A 15,841-nucleotide genomic window follows, 5' to 3' on the forward strand; every position below is an offset into this window, starting at 1 on the left:
AAACAAGAGTTCAAAAAGTCCTTTTTGATGCATTCACTTTTATTAGAAGTGTGTCTAGTCAGTTTAAAACAAAAGCTTTTAACTACAGAGAAAAGCAAAATAGTTGAGAAGAAAGATTTTCTCAAAACACATTTCCCCTCAGGTTACCATACCACCAATAGCAAAAATGACATATACATGGAACATACATGACCAAAACTACAAGAAAAATCAATCAACAACGATAGCAACAACATATTTAAAGAAGAACACACATATGGAGCTTTTATGGTCAGGGCAATTCATACACACACATGATGCTGCAGAACTGTAAAAATGCATTACTATATAATAAAGCTTTTCTCTACTACTTTCCACTGAGCATTTTTGCTTGTCATATCCACTTTGCGCTGCGTGTCTATGTTGAGATTTTGTTGCTCTCCTCTATCATCTATTGGTTCGCCACAGTATGGTGGCGTCTTTTGCATAGCTGGTGGGTTCCTTCACAGTTCTTTTGTGATGAAGACCCCAGCCATCACTATGGAGTCAGCTATCTAAACAAGCCCTAATAAAGGTATTTTATATTTTACTTCAGAGCTGCCCTCTCCCATATTTAAATTCAAACTCCCTAAGTCCAAATTTTTGTCTGAGCTGTGAATCCAAAATTCTTGCCAGCTCTCTCTATAGAGGCCCCTGGATTGCTATCTTGAGTCCACATGGGACTCCATTTATCAAAATTGCAAAGGACCTTGGTGGAGTTGGATACCCTTTTCTGCATCCATAATGTCCTCAGTTTACATTCTAGTAAACTCACAAGCAATACTCAAAAGGGATTGAAGTAGCTAATGAACCTAATGGGGCAGCTACCTTTGTCTTACTGCCCCACTCCCAACAACCCAGATCATTCCGTGATCTATAATATAAAATAGAATTCACTTAAACTTGATTCTAATGCCAGAGGCTTAGATCCTTAATATCAATAACAACTTTTTTCTACTTGACATTAACTTCCCAAAAGAATTATTACTCTTTGTACTTGCACTGTTTAGGCTTAAAAGAAGAACATAAAATTAGAACTAGACAGGTAGCCCAATATCCTCATTTTAAAGATGATCACAACTGAGATCCTGAAGTGGGAAGTGACTTTTTCTAAACTAATCAGGTAGCAAAGAACCAGGAACTAAACTAGGTCTTCTCACAAGAATTTCTGTGTTCTTTTCTTTATCCTACATTTCTTTTTTGTTTGCTTGTCTTTTGAGAGGGGAAGGTAGGGCAATTGGGTTACATGGCTAGTTTGTGTGTGTGTGTGTGTGTGTGTGTGTGTGTGTGTGTTAAGTGTCTGAGGCTGAATTTGAACTCAGGTCCTCCTGACTCCAGGGCGAGTGCTCTACTCACTGTGCCACCTAGCCGCCTCCCGTTACATTCTGTTTAGTCAGATATAGAACCATGAACACTAGATTTAAACTCAGGGGTCTTGGGTTTCCATCTTATTTTTGCTACTACCTAATACCTTGGGTAGTTTAACTCCAAACCTTAGTTTCCTCTTCTGTGAACCTAGGGCTTAATGATTTCTAGTGGTCCTTTGTATTCTAAATCCTATGATCCTATATTTAGGAGAAGCAGTTGAATTTGATGGTGTTTTGACTAATGTGACTCTGATTTACTAGAATTAGGAATTAGGCATTCATTAACCTATGTAGGGTACATGCAGCTGCTTCGTCTTTCTAGAATTAAAGTACAAGTGCCCATCTGAGTAAGGTTGTAAAATTATCATAAACGTTAAAGTCATAAGGGATAATGGGGGACTTTTTGTGGTGAGTTAAGGGAAAGGTAGATGGAGAATATAAATTACAATCATAGAATATAAATTCCTTGAGAATTGACACTGTTGTTTTTATTTGCTTGTTATTTTGTTGAGGAGGCGGGTGCAGGAAATGGTTGTCCTTCTATTTCCAGTTGCTAGCACAGAGCCTGGCACAGAGTAGGTACTTAATAAATATTTGGTGAATTGAATGAATGAAGAAACTGACATTGGAAAGGGGAAGGGACTGAAATATAAGCAATTCTGTTTTTAAAGCACCTTTTCCCTTCCAGTTTTAAAGAGATATCTTACCTTCTATTTTCATAAATCCTATGATTCTAAAGTCACTTTGTTAGTTTCAGAGCAGAAAAAAAAATATCATGTATTGCTTGTTTGGCTCATAAGATGATTGTGTTTACTACATGAAACTTTAAAAGGATGTTTTATTCAAGCAATAATTACAACGTTCCTAATTACATTTACTTTTACATGCTTTTTTTTTAATTTGTAAAGCTCTAAGCTACCTAATTTTAAGGACTTTAGCATTTCTTAGTTTCTGAAAAAAAATACTAGATGACATTTATCTATTTTTCTCCACTTCAGAAAATGCTTGATTTATCATCTCCTCTTAGCCTCACTACTTCCCTGGGGCTCAGGGGAGAAGAAGGGATGAGGTAGGACAAGTATCATTATTCCCATTTTAAAGCTGAAAGATCTGAGGACCCAAGAAGTGACATAATTCAAAAATAATCAAGGTCATGGGTTTTAGAACAGGAAAGGAAGTTAGAGGTCATCAGTTCACCCTCATTATTTTCCAAGTGCGGAAAAACAGTTTCAGAAAAATGATGTGACTTGTTTCATCTGGAAACAGATGAAACAACTTGTTAGACAAAATAAAAAAGTATTTGACCTTCCCCTTAAGGAGCTTACATTCTAATGGGCGAAAACAACTCACAAAAGGAAACTATGAAGGTGGGAAGGGGATAAGAAGGAACCTACACTTGGAACAAAATCCTATGGAGATGAGTTAGTAATGAAGCCTGGAGAAAGATGAAGACATATTTGGCCTGGGTCTCCTCCTTAAATTTGAGAGTATAGAAAGAACCATACAAACAGAGAGTGAGGCCTCAGATGCAGAGAGCAGTTCTAATGAGAGAAATAGTAGTTCAGGGGTGGAATAAGTGAAGAGTGAAGAGGTTTCTATGGTACAATAAAGCTCTGTGGAGATAAGTCTGTGGTGCTGCCTAGAGAGGGCTAATGATGGGGAATGGAACAAGGTAGGAAACATAGAGGTTTTCAAACAAAGTCAAGGAGGTTGTAGAATGGATCCATGTTTCACACTGGGTTTCGCCTAGCTTACCTCTGAGGCCCCTTTATCATACAATACTTCTAAGAAATTATGAATACAACTCTTTGTCACATGGAACTTTTTTCTAATCAATCCAATTTTCTGAAATTCCCACTCCAAGAACTTGTTACTACTAGAAAATTCTACTTCTATTATTTCATTTTTTAAAACTATTTCCATAGAACTCTTGGAATCAAGATTGGCTGGGTTGAGTTTCTCTGCATGACTTTACAAATCACTTGTAAATCTTTCTAAAACAAAAATCAACTACTTCCACAAGCTTCAGAAAAAAAAAAAACAATGATCATAGGATCAGAAGACCACAGATGTAAAGGTGGAAGAGATCTCAGAGGTTTTCCAATTCAACTACCCCATTTTACAAATAGAATTTAGGTCTCAGAAGTGACATGATTTATCCAGCATCATACAGGTTATAAGTAAGTGGTAGAGTTAGGATTCAGATCATATCTTCTCATTCCAAATCCAATACACTTTCCAGAACTGAAGTAGGAGAAAAAAGCAAATAGGCTTCAAAGACTGTTGTGTAGAGGCAGCAGGAAGAACTTGGAGAATGACAGAATCTCAACCTACATTCCTAGACCAGACAGCTACAGATGCTCTATATTCCAGCACCAAATGCTAAGCATGGTCTCTGTTTTTTGTTGACTTTTCATCATCTACATAGTCAAATATGGTAGCAAGGTCATCATCACTTACATTTTTTACTTTGACTTTCAGCTACAACAAATACACAGCATGAATTGGTTGATGAAGTCTTTAATTATATCTTTCATTGTGCTTTTATTTTTCCAATGGAGAAAAAGAAATGTGATTTTAGACCACATTGAAAGGTCTAGTATCCAGGATAGAGGATTATGTAAGACCACTGTTTTATGGCCTGGTCAGAACCCAGCTGGAACACTCTGTTTAGCTGCAAGCACCATACATTAGGAAGAACATTGACAAGCTGGGATAGTGAGGGAATTAGAAATATTGTCATTCAAAGACAGTTTGAAGGAACTGAGGATATTTAGGTGAGAGAAGAGGCTTCCATTTGGATTTGAAGGAGAGCACAAAATAGCTATCTTCAAATATTTACTGGGTTTTCATGGGAAAGAGAAGTTAGATTTTGCTCTGCTTAACCCCAGAGGGCTGAAATAAGAGCCAGCATAAGAACCGGCAAAAAGACAGGTTTATGTTCAATTCAAGAAAAACTTTACTAAGGATTATAGCCATATGAAAGTAGAATGAGCTGCCTTCAGGGGATGATGGGTTCTTCCTACCTGGTTTTTCAAGCAAAGGTTGGATGAGCTCTTTTTGAGGATTTTATAAAGTATTCTTAATCAAGTACAAATAAAACTGGGCATTTCAAGACCCTTCCAATTTTAAGAAGATCCATGTTTGAATTCTCTCCCAATTCAGTTTCTTTATCTTAGAAATGAGGCTATTGTACTATGACTTCTGAATTCTATGATTCAATGTTCTTACACTTTTAAGTAGAAAAAATTATTGTTTAACATGGTGCCAAAGAAATTGTAGTTGTCAAATAGGTCACTGAATATACTAGATTTGAGTGTGATTTCAACAATGTAATTTATGATGAAGAAACTTTTTCTATTACTGTGGATCATAAACTAACTACCTGAATCATTGAGAGGTTGAATGATACTTCCAGTCACTGTATGTCCAGGGTAGGACTTGAACCCAGGTCTTCCTGATTCTGAAGATAGCTCCCTATCTACTTTTTATTCATCCCTATCCCCATTATGTACTTCAAACAAGACCTTCATCCCTACCTCCAATTACCAGAAGGTAATTGAAAATCCCTACCTTCTACCCTTGGACTTCACAGAGCATATTGCTTATACTTCCTTTACACAATTATCATGTATTCACTTGGTATTGTGGACATTTGTTTCTACGGCATATACTCCATTAGATTGTAAGCTTCATGAAAGCAGGAAAACTCTTATTTCCACTTTGATCTGCCTAGAACTTAGCACAATACTCTGTATACACTCAATATCAGTAGTCATCAAATATCTGTCAAGTACCAACGATGTGCCGGGCACTGTGCTAAAGCCAAAAGATGGTCCACGCTCTCAGAGAGCTGACAACATAATGAGGAAGACAATATGCGAACAGATATCTACAAACAAGTTCTACGTAGGATAAATAGAGAATTATCAATGGAGAGAAGGCACTACAACTGATGGGTTGGGAAAAGCTTCCTGTATAAACAACTGGGATCTGAGAGAAGTCCCAAGGCAGAAATGAGAGGGGAAGACATTACAAGCTTAGGGAACAAGCAATACAAAAGCCTTGAGTTGGGGGATTAGAGTTTTATTGCAGCAACGTCAAGGAGGCCGGTGGCAGGAAGACCTCAATTAAAATACTCCCTCAGATGTGAAAATGCCATGGCTAAGTCATTTAACCTTTCAGAGCCTCAATTTCTTCTGTGTAGATTGATGATAATTCCACTTGTACTACCTATCCCACAGACTTTCAAGGATAGCCCTGGACAAACATTAAAGAGGTAGCTATTAGGGAACCATTATTTCTGGATGGGGCAAAGAAAGGAAAAGGAACAAGTATTTATATGGTGCCTATCTTGTTTTGTTTGTTTTTTTTTTACAAATAATATATTATTTGATCCTCACAACAATCCTATGAGGTAGGTGCTGCTGTTATCCACATTTTACAATCAAGGAAACTGAGGCCGACAGAGGTTAAGTAATTTTGCACAGGACCATATAGCTAATGTGTGTCTGAAGTTATATTCAAATTCAGGTCTTCTTCATTCCAGGCCCAGAACAGTGACACCTAGCTGCCTTTAAGACTGGAAAAGTTGTTAGGAACAAGGAAGTTGATAGTCTATTTCTGTTAGCCATGTCACTCATAAACAAGCACTTTCAGGAAAAAGGATTTGCCTGCCTTTAACTATAAAAATCCAAATGGGGGAATAGGGAAGCAATGGGGCAGATTCTGAATCCCATATTTAATCTCACAGCATGAATTGGAAATGATGTTTCTTTCCAGTGCTACATGAAATCTTCAACTTGGTTAAAAAAAGAGTTTGGAACCAATTAGAAATTCTCAAAGAGGATACAAATACTAATTCACTCAGGGGATAGAACCAGGTCACTTGAATGGACTCTCTCTATTCCACAAATAATATAATTTGTACCTATTAAAGAAGACCGGGTACTGGATGGCTGAGTAGATTTGAGTTACAAGGACTTTCATCCCAAGGTCATTGGTCTGAAGTCAGCCCACTTTGGGAAAGACCTCTAAGTCCTGTACTCTTTGTGTGCCAAAATTTATTTTCAGTAATTAGTCCATTAGATGAATCTGAAGCACCGCAAAAATGTATCACAACAGTTATTTAATTAACACAAAATAAATGCAAATTGTCCTTACTTGTATATGTGTTACTCTACACTTCAAGTAGAAGGCCAGAAGTTTTAGTGGAAAAAAAAAATTTAAAAGCTTTGCTCGAAGTGGAAAATTAGTGTTTTATTTATGCTCTGTTCAACAAGGAACCTGGACATATGCCTGCTTTCCATAAAGTTTAATGGGCATTGGATGAAAGATGAAGGTGAAAACCAAGCCAGCTGGGAGCACGAGCAGTCAGGATGGGGAATCAGGAGACCCGGGTTCTCCTCCCAGCTGTGTCATTAACTAGCTAGGTAACCTTGAGAAAGTCACTTCAACTGTCTTTGTGCCTCACTTTCTTCATCTGTCAATGAAGAGATTAGAGTAATATATCTCTAAGGGCTTATTGGGATCTAGCATTTTTTTAATTCTATGAATTAACATCAGGGAATCATAAAAAAGAAAAAAAAAGAGTATTACAGACTAAACTGTGAAAAGTCAACCATTAATCATCCCATCTAATCCAACCCAATCCAACAACTTTCATTCAAACAAGATTTATTAATTTCCTATCAAGTCCAATGCACTATAGTTGGTGTTGGGAATATAAATACACAGAAAAGCTCTGATTTTGAATGAGCTTACATTCCACTAGAGGCAAAAGTACTTCAACTAGTATATAAATAAATAGAGCCAAGATAAATTTGAGGGGATACGGGTTTGTAACAACTGGACAGGGGCAGTGGGAATCTGGAAGCTTATACAGAGAAGATGGTACTTCAGCTGAGTCTTCAAAGAAGAAAAGAAGACCACAGAATTATACATTTAGACCTGGAAGTGTGTAGTGGCAAGCACCCCAGCATCCCCAGGGTGGCTGCCAACACAGGTTCTTTGATCTGCTTTGCTGAAAGAAAGCAACCCAAAATAGGTTAACAAGCTTACTTTAATCAATCAAACATATATTGTTTACCTAGTTCAGGGGAAAAAGGTCAGCACCCTGAACTCCAGAGTACACAGACAGAAGTTACAAGACAGAAAAAAAGATCAAGCAGACAGGCGTCCAAACTGTCTGACCATTACATACATACATCCATACCTAATCACAGTTACCAGATAGGGAAGCATCAACATCTGGGTTTTTCAAAGCCAGGGGGCTCTCAACAGCTGCCCAGAGTCTCATCTGGTAAAATCACACAACACTTCTCAAAGTGAGCCCCAAAGTAAAGCCTCACATCAAGGTTTTATATAACCTTCTCCTGCCTCAGAGAATGTAACAACCCTCCTGACCCACTGGCCAATGACAAAGTTATCTCCTGAAAAACAAGCCTCCCACCACAAGCTCCAGGTGCACTTAACCTAGGGGCAGGGGAAATCTTTAAATTTGCATTTCCATTACAAAGTAACCTTAAAGACCCCCTAGTCCAACACCTCATTTTAAAGATCAGGAAACTAGAGTCCATGAAGTTGTGATTTGCCTAAGGCCACATAGCCAGAGTAAGTCACAGAGGTGAGATTTAAACCTGGGATAAGGGATAGCTTGTGTGAATGTAACATTCAGTGAACAACTTGAGTTTGATTGGAACAAAGAATGGGCAAAGGAAAATAGCATGAAATGTCTTAAAAGGAGCAATTCAGACGGCACAGTGGGTAGAGAACCAAGCCTAGAGTCGGGAAAACTCATCTTCCAGAATTCAAATCTGGCCTCAGACACTTACTAGTGTGTAGGATACAGAGACCCTAACCCAAATTGACTACTTGGAGAACTCTCAAAGTGAAGGTAGAAAGATTTATTAGAATCTCTCGAGAAGAGGGCAGTTCAGTCTCTGGGACAGCACCCAGAGAGAGGAGGCCGAGGTACAGAAGCCAAAGCTTGGTTAAATAAGCAAGGGTTACACACCCCTCCCAAACATTAACCTAATTATTACTAATGAGGCTCTAATCTTGTTAGATAACATACATAATACATGAGGTCAACTATGCAAGCGCAGTAACAACCTCAGAATACCCCCTTCAGTCTAACCTAGATATATCTTTATCTGGGCATGGGTGTTCCAAGGCCACTGCCTATTCCCTGATTGGCCAAATTCATCTGCTGCTGTCAGCTCCTTCCATTCTACATTGTTTCATTTTAGTATTATCTAGGAGTTCTCTGGGAATTCAACTCCCTTCCAAGGCTACTGCCTCAACTCCCCCAAGGACTAGGAACTCAACTTCTTCCCAAGGCTACTGCCTGTTACTTTTTATCAGTAGTCTTGCTCAGCAATTCTTGCAGTTCTGTAGAAACTTAACCCTTTGTAACCTTTCACGCTACCATTCCTTTCCCCAAACTCCCCAATCTAGAAACACCTCTAATTTGGTCTCAATAGTCAATCCAATCAATTGTATTAATACTCAATAGCTCTTATTATACATTACCTTGATATATACAATGACTTACATATATATGGGGAAACAATACTGAACTTAGTTTCAAAATACAAGGAAGTAATAAGAATGTATATATGATATTCAGAATGGATAAACTTCACTTTAAGTCATTCCACACACTAGCTATGTGACCCTGGGCAAGTCATTTAACCCTGTTTGCCTCAGTTTCCTCATCTGTAAAATGAGCTGGGAAAAGGAAATGACAAATCACTCCAGTATCATTGCCAAGAAAACCCCAAATGGGGTCAAGAAGAGTTGAATGAAACTGAAAAGGGACGGGACAATAACAGTCTTAAAAGATAGGTTAAGAATAGATGTTGGAAGGCTTTTAGTACCGGGCTTGGGACTTTGTATTTAAAGATTGTTACAAGAAAATCAGCAAAGCCATCCTCTCAAAGATAAGAGAAGGTAGAGGCAGCGATCCTCCAGCACCTGTGCATATGGATTGCACCATATCACCGTTCAATGGCTTCTGTGACCCACTCTTTGTTTCAAGTAAGGTTGTTTTCTCTTCCCAGTTTCAAGGTGGAAACTAACAAAGCTTCAGCTGTGAACAGACTGCCAATACAGAGTACAGAAAGTAAAATTCCAAGATATTTTGAAGTTATTGGCAGTCACCAATCTGTATGACTTCAGAATTGTACTCACCTTCTAAGGGTCCACATGTGCCAAGAAGGGAGAGGAGGCAACCCCGGAACTCTATTTCTCAAAGACAAAAGCCGGGTCTCTAACATTACATGTAGTTGATGATATCATAGACTGATTTTGGAATACAGGATCCCATTTAGAACTGAAGGAAACCAGAGAGGCCTCTAGTTCCTTGCTTCTACAAATTAAGGAGTTGAAACCTAGAGAGATCTAGAGGCCTGGCCAAGACCTCATAATTAGTTAAGGAGCAAGAAATAGAACTTTATCCTAATTCTTTCGAATTCAAGTCCTGAAGTCTCTCCATTGCACCACTGGGTCAGCTTTAGGAAGAAAAATAGATCAGCAATTCATGAGAGATAATATCCCAAAAGAAAGTCAACAATAAAGCTCATGATCACATATTCAAAACCTGGCACTTACTGCCACGGTTCCCACTGCCTGGAAGGTAAGGTAAATTAATTTTTACTCTCCCCCTCCCACTGAGGTTCTCTATTACTGTTTTTCATGTATTTATTTATCTATCTATCTATTTATTTATTTTTGCTTTTTGGAGAGGGGAAGGTAGGGCAATTTGGGTTAAATGACTTGCCCAAGGTCACACAGCTAGTTTTTGGTGTTAAGTTTCTGAGGCCGGATTTGACCACAGGTATTCCTGACTCCAGGGCCAGTACGCTATTCACTGCACCACGTAGCTGCCCTGTTCTCTAGTACTCTTAAGAGTGTTTTGTGCTATCTAGGCTCTCTGCAAATGGCTTCAGTCAATACTGATGGTAGTCCTTTAAGGGTAGGTCCCTGGCACCTGAGTTAATCTACAAATAGTTGAATTAACATTTTTTTAATTTCTAATTTATGCAATAAACAATCATTCCCATAATATAGTTCAATAAAAAGATAAATGTACATGAAACAGAAAATCTATTATGCCCAATTTGCTATACCTTTCAAATATATAATCATGTTATTAAGTGATTGAAATTCATTTTTTTCTTCCCTCCCCCCAGAGATAGAAAGGACTACCATTAGACTCAAATAGGTATATATATATATACACATGTGTATATATGTATTTGTATGTGTATATATACATATATACACACATGTGTGTATGCATAAATATGTATAAGGGTGTATGTAAAATTATTCTCTACATTACAAAGTACTATTTAATTCACTAGATAAAATCATAAATATATAAACATAATCCCTTAACAAGGTAAAAATTAGGCCCCTCCCCCTTTTATCACCTCAGTCTCTGGGGAGGGAAGGGGATTAGGTTCACAGCTTGGTTCATTTCCAATGGAGCACATAGTCCCAGTTCAAAGACCAAAACTCCTGTTGAACTTGAGTCCTAGGCACCCTGGCTTTCCTGACAAACTGGTTGGCAGCACCATCCCTCCTGCAATCATGGTTTGAACTCCTAGATCTAGTCCAGTGGAGATCACTACGAGCACCCATAACGGAGAAGGACCAATTACTTAGAATAGAAACAAACTTCCTCAGTCCCATTTTTCAGAGCTGGGGTAAAATTGGGGGTGAGCAGGTAAGTTATTTTTTTATTAAAGCAATCTGGGTTAAGTAACTTGCTCAAGGTTACACAGCCAGTTATTTCTGGGTGTGGTGCTGAGTATCTGAGCCCAGATTTGATCCCCATGTCCCAACACTGGAGCCGGTGCTCTTATTCACTGAGCTACCTGGCCGCCCCTAAGCAATTGGGGTTAAGTAACTTGCTCAAGGTTACACGGCCAGGTGTTTCTGGGTGGGTGCTAAGTGTCTGAGCCCGGATTTGATCTAGGTCATTCCGACACTGGAGCCAGTGCTCTTACTCGCTGTGCTACCTGGCTGCCCTGAGCAGGTAAGTTATGGGAGAAATATCTCCTCTAAGTTTATGTGGAAGGTAATTACTGAAAAGAATGTTTATGATAACACAAGTTATAGAAGTAAAAACCTAGGTTTTAATATTGTATTATTCAAACATAGGTACAAGCCTCAGAGAAACAACTTGAATAATCATTAGAAGTCTAATAAGACTTTTTATAGGCAAAATTATATCAAAGTGACATATACACACATGCACACATACATACATACACACTTATATATATATACAAGATTGTAATGTGTTATATATATATATATATATAAAGTTAAAGAGAGATACATAATAGCATACTTCCTTCAGGGTCATAAAAGTTGAACATACTTAAACAGTCATAATCTGATATATCCTCTAAGGAAAGAAACTTCATCAAATAAACTTAAGCAAACTAAGTTAGCTTATAGATTAAACTACATTTATATAATTTGCAAATTGTCTGATTGAGGAGGAAAATTTACATGTTGCCAAGGAGTCTGGGACAGTTGAGATTCTTCCTCTGGATTCTTACCTAAGGAATATTAAAGCCTTAAGTAAATTTTTACATTCCATGGGACAAGTTTTGGCCAGCTCAACAACCTCTCAACTAGGAGAAACAGTCCTGAACTTCCCTTAACATTTTGATTCATGATTCAGGTGAGGTCAGTACTAACAGAAAACAGACCTTTAGTCAACTAAAAGTTGTATGAGGAATGAAAGGAAATGAAGAATCAAAAATTTCACTATAGTGGGAAAGGAAATCCTTCCCTCTCACTGGTTTAGTACATGATATCTGAGCCATAGCTGAACTGATCTACACATTTTGGGCATAGCAGGAAAGAGGACTGAAAGAAACAGAAGCAAGAAAGCAGATCAGAAACAGGAAAAAAGAGTCATTGGTTAAGTCATACTACTTTAAAAAAAAAAAAAGCAATTGGGATGAAGTAACTTGCCCAAGGTTACACGGCCAGTTATTTTATGTGGGTGTTAAGTATCTGAGGCCGGAACCGATCCCAGGTCCTCCCGACTCCAGAGCCAGCGCTCTTACTCAATGTGCCACCTAGCTTCACCAAGTCATACTGCTTTTAAAGATGCCATCTGGCTCAGTCAAGAAACCATTCAAAGGAAGCCACAGACACAGAAGACAGAGAGGCCTCCATGTTGAGCAATATGGATATGCCCAGACAAAGTCCACGTGACAAATGTACAAATCTCAAAGACTGGGTAACAAAATAGGGTGAACTAGAGTTTCTAATATAAGTTGGCAATTTATACTTTATAATTGCCATTGAGACTCAGTGGAATGAGACACATGTGTGACCCTCGGCTTCACCTTTTACTTCTCTATTTAATTGCTATCCCCAATGTACCATTTTCCTCATGTCCTTCCTTTTTTCAAAATCCTACTGTTTCCCATTGCCTAGAGAAGAAAGTGTTAAGCGACTGACCCTGGAATTCAAGGCTAACCAAATTTTGGGCCTAACTTTATATCATTCTACTGTTTTTCAAGTAATTTATATTCCAGGAGAACTTTACTATTTCCTATGCCCACATTCTTTCTATTTAATCCTGTCTCTTGAGACTTTGATAATACTGTCTAGTCTTCAGTTTGATTTGGCAGACATTCATTAGGTACTTATCATATACAAGGCACTGTGCCATCTGCTACAGATATAAAAACAAACAGGAAAGAGTCCCTGTCCTCAAGGAGCTTATTCCCAATTTTTGTCCCTTAAAATCTTTTTCAGAGACAGTTTCTCCTTGAAAGCTTCCCTGACAGCCCTCCTCTGCCTATAGCTGACAATGATCTCTTTCCCCTTAAATGTTTTTTTATACTTTTCTTATACCTCTCCTGTGTACTTAAATCATTTCCCCTTGTTTAATAGTTATTTATGTGTAATAAGTATCCCACTCAGCTGTGGAATTACCCATTACTTGGGTTCATTGTAGGGGAGAAATATGATTCAAGCTCCCACCCAGGGACATCTATACCAACATGCCAGAGAGGATACATAAATCAAACAACAAAGTACTTAACTGGAGCAGAGTAGCAAGTAAACAACAGGAAAAATTATGTAGTCGGGTCATACTCAGCCCCGATACACAAATGTGTGGAATCTACCACAAACACACTCCAGCAAAGAAGGGAGAAAATTATTTTAAAATTAAGAATAAAGTTCTTAAGTGACGGCAAATTTTTACTTCAGGGACATCTGCCTTAGATCATTGCTGAAAAACACCTTCCTGGCTGAATTTTTGTGCCTCCATCTCCTGGTAAGTTGATATGCCTTGCTGCTTCTGGGGTCTATACACTTCCTGCTGCTCCTCGGCATGGCCAAGTGGAAAGGATCTCTTCTCCTCCTTTCCCCTCTCCCTTTGCACCCTGCGTTTGTTATCTGAAGGATCTCTGGGCTCTGCTACAGCTCTCTATTTCTAAATGTAGCATTTATTGCTTTTCTGATAGGTTGCTACAGTCTTCACCTCTCTTGCAGCTAGGTAGCACAGTGGACAGAACACTGGGTCGGGAATCAGGAAGACCTGAGTTGAAATTCAGCCTCACTTACTTGCTGCATGACCTTGAGCAAGTCATTTAATCTCCTCTGCCTTAGTTTCCTGAATTGTAAAATGAAGATAATAATAGCACCTAATTCACAGGGTCACTGTGAGGACCAAAAGTGATCATATAAAACATTTGGCACAGTGCTAGGCACACACTGGGAACTTAATAGATACTTGTTCCATTTCTCTCTTTCCTGATGATGCTAACCACCACCAACAATGCTATGTCGGGAAGGTGGCTTCATTCTTTTAGAGTGAAACAGTCTGTGACAATATGTGTATGGGCTTCTCACAACATAGTTCACCTCAGCTCAGCTGTCAGATTCACAGCTCCCCCTGATTGGTGCGGAAAAATCTTAGTAAGCTACTCTAAGACATTTTTTTTCACCCGTCCAAAGGGAAGAATCTTAGTCTAAGGACTAACAAATATGAGGGTTACAGGATCAGAGATTTAGAGCTGAAAGGGGCCTCAGAGGTCATCTAATCCAATTCCCACATCTTACAGGTAAGGAAATGTTTGTCCAAAGAAGTGATGTAACCAAGGTTGCAAAGCCAGTAAGTGACCTAGTGGGGATTTTAACCTGGGAGTGAATTCCAGGCCAAGGGGATGATTTGTGTGTGTTCATATGCAGGGAAAAAATTTAATTTGGATGGAAAATTCAATGGGCAAAAGAATGTAAGTCTTGAAAAGTAGGTTGGAAATAGATGGTGGAAGGCTTTTAATGCTGGTCTTGGGAGCCGGCATTTAAAAACGGGATCACCAAAGGCATCCTTTCAAAGATAAGAGAATAAGGCAGCAGTGAGCTTCCAGCAACTGGTATCCAGACTGCACTATATCACCATACAACTGCTTCTGTTACCCTCTCTTTGTTTCGGGTGAGGTCGCTTTGTCTTCCCAATACAAATGTGAGATGAAAATTAATCAAACTTTAGTGGACCACTGACAGATCTGAAGTTGTCAGTGTAGAGAATGGTAGAAGGTGAAATTCCAAAACAATTTGATTTTCCTTTCATTTTTTCCCTACCTCTAGGCATGAGCTTTTCTGAGGCTAGGGATATCATTAATTAATTACATGTGCTTCTTTTCATTTGTCCTTCCAATCTCCTTCATAGGAGCATTGATTTAGATTTAGAAGGCCATATATTCATTCCAATAGCTCTATTTTGTAGGGAAACTGAACCTCCAAAAGATTCACTCAGTGACATATCTAAGGTCACATGGATAACAAATAGCAGAACCAGGTTTCAAATTCAGGTCTTAAGATTCCAAACATAGTTCTATTTCCATTTCTCCAGCCAGTAGCAAGAATCTTGACTATGGAATTTTATGTAGAAGCACCAATAAGCCTTAAAAAGAGCATTGACACCCTAAATTGAAATCAAGCAGTTTTTGCTGACATTCCAGCTATATTGGCCTGTGTCCTAATTAAATGTGATCTTTACTTCCTTTAGATTGTAAGGTTTGTAAGAGTGTATTAGAGAATAAGATCCTTATCAAAGATTTTTTTATCTCCAAACTACCTTTCTTTTAGATGTTTGATAAATGTTTATTAAATAAATTGGGATGCTGTGTTTCTGATATTTTTAATAAACCTGGTATCATTTTACTTTATGTTTTACCTGTCATGAGATTCAATTTGATTCAATACATATTTTATGAAACACAAATTACTTAAGTTTCTCTCTTTTAGTATATTATAAGCTACATGTTGGTTTTATGCTTGTTTCATGGCACTTAGCCCAGTGCCTTTACACAATAGACATTTGATAAATATTTTTTGGTTGAACTAGGAAGAATTAAATGGAGCTCTCAGTGCCAAATAATTCTGTTACTTCCTTTGCATAGCAAACT

Source organism: Petaurus breviceps, unplaced genomic scaffold (assembly GCF_028583685.1).
Source record: "Petaurus breviceps papuanus isolate PSGF00001 unplaced genomic scaffold, PetGlider_PUasm1.0 129, whole genome shotgun sequence".
NCBI lineage: Eukaryota > Metazoa > Chordata > Mammalia > Diprotodontia > Petauridae > Petaurus > Petaurus breviceps.